The following is a 2,009-nucleotide window of genomic DNA, read 5'->3' on the forward strand; positions in this document are numbered from 1 at the left end:
CCGTGGGTTTCACAGTTCTGAGTTGGGCTGGGCCTTGGTGATGGAGCACGTGTCCAGTGAGCATGAAGCCTTGGGGACAGTGGCCAGCAGCACAGGAACCCTGCAGGGGTGTCTCCACTTCTAGTCTTCAGTGAGGAGAAGGTGCTCAGCACCATGCTAAGGTACAATGTTGACATTTACTTAAATGTTATCTTGAAGTTGACCCTCATAAGGTATTTCTTGTTTGAGGCAACCAACAGACTGGCCTTTTTTTTTTTTTTTTAATGTGTGTATGCATGTGCTCAAGAGAGACAATTGGCATGCCAGGGCCTCCAGACACTGCAATTGAACTCCAGACACGTGCACCCCCTTGTGCACATGAGTGACATTGTGCACTTGCGTCACCGTGGCATCTGGCTTATGTGGGACCTGAAAAGTCAAACATGCGTCCTTAGGCTTCACAGGCAAGCACCTTAACTGTTAAGCCGTCCCTCCAGCCCCTCATAAGATATTTTAATTGCCATTTGCCACCAGATTTGTTCCAATATTGACATAAATATTGCTACACACCCAATTATGAAGTTATCCCTCACATCTTGTAGACTCTGGAGAGAACAGAACACTCACTCCAGCTAGACTGAATATAGATGGAGAGAGGAAGAAACAGTGAGAAGGGTATGTGGTGGAGGTAGAGTGAGAAACAAACAGTGAGTGGGGTGTCTGGGGGAGGTAGAGTGAAAGGGGCTTGCTCTCTAGCAGTGACAGAAAAAAATGGCTTGCCCAGATGTGGGGTAAAAACAGGGTGAGAATTGGAAGCTTGAAGCTGTCAGTGGTTAGATTTCACCCACATAATCAGGCAATGAAAGAAACTGACTCTTAGGTTGCATGGTAGTGTCAATCAATGACCTAGGTAAACTGCTTAGCATAGGTTTTGCAGTTTAACAAGGCACATACTTTCAAAATTTCTTTTTAAAAAAACAAACATATTTTTTTATTTTTTGCAAGTAGAGAGAGATAGAAAGAAGAGAGATAGATAAAGAAATGGGTGAACCAGGGCCTCCAGCCACTGTAAACAAACTCCAGATGCATGTGTCACTTTGTGCATCTGGCTTTGCATGGGCGCTGGAGAATTGAACCTGGGTCATTGGGCTTTGCAGGCAAATGCCTTAACCACTGAGCAATATCTCCAGCCCCAACTTTTAAAACTTCTGAAACTTATGTTTATTCTTCAGATATGACTTATCCAGGCTGAACCATATCTTGTTGCCAGTTGTTGGAATATGTAATTTTTCAAATAGTTAATTTCCTTGACTTTTGAAAGCATTTCATACTCCTGCATAAAATGTAAATTTTAACTTTCTGTTTATTCTGTTTAGGGCTCCTCTAAGAGTTTATGGTTAGAAAACAAAACTTAGCTCTAGAAAAAGAAATAGGAAAGGAATATTGGGTGGATCAGTTTGTGACATAAAAGTTCCTTTTAGTAAAAAAATATTTTTTGGAGACAGGAGCTCATTTGGTAACTTTGCTTTGCTTGGATATTATGATGTTAACACTCAGAAATTCCCCTGTGTTAGACTCCTGGGTGCTGCGCTACCATACCCAGCTGAAAGTTTATTTTTTTAAAAAACATGGAATGCCTCATGAATTTGTGTATCATCCTTGCACAGGGGCCATGCTAATCTTCTCTGTATCGTTCCAATTTTAATACACGTGCTGCCAAAGCGAGCACTAAAAGTTTATTTTAGTTTAGGGGTTTTAATTTACCTTTAAAATTTCATTTGTCAGAGTAGAACATAGGATTTTATTTTGAGAATGCAGAAGTGTGATTAATATTTCTCTAGTGTTTACTGGCACATCTCCTGTAGACTCGGCACTCATTCGCTCATTCATTACAGGACACTGAGCACTAGCTATGATTGGAACAATGGGACAGTCCCCAGGAATTACACTATGTGAACAAGCAGGTACCGGCTCTACTCTTGTGGGGTTTGGTGGGCTACTGGGGTACATGGACAATGAAAGAATTCTGC

The 2,009-nt window shown here is 41.5% G+C and overlaps 1 non-coding gene across 1 annotated transcript; it reads right to left on the reverse strand.

Annotated features, from left to right (window-relative positions):
* Positions 1-1,601: 1,601 nt before the first annotated feature.
* LOC123461803 lies at positions 1,602-1,708 on the reverse strand. The gene has a single exon (XR_006637868.1). It is a non-coding gene; the product is annotated as a U6 spliceosomal RNA (small nuclear RNA).
* Positions 1,709-2,009: the final 301 nt, after the last annotated feature.

This window comes from Jaculus jaculus, chromosome 6, assembly GCF_020740685.1.
Source record: "Jaculus jaculus isolate mJacJac1 chromosome 6, mJacJac1.mat.Y.cur, whole genome shotgun sequence".
Taxonomy (NCBI): Eukaryota; Metazoa; Chordata; class Mammalia; order Rodentia; family Dipodidae; genus Jaculus; species Jaculus jaculus.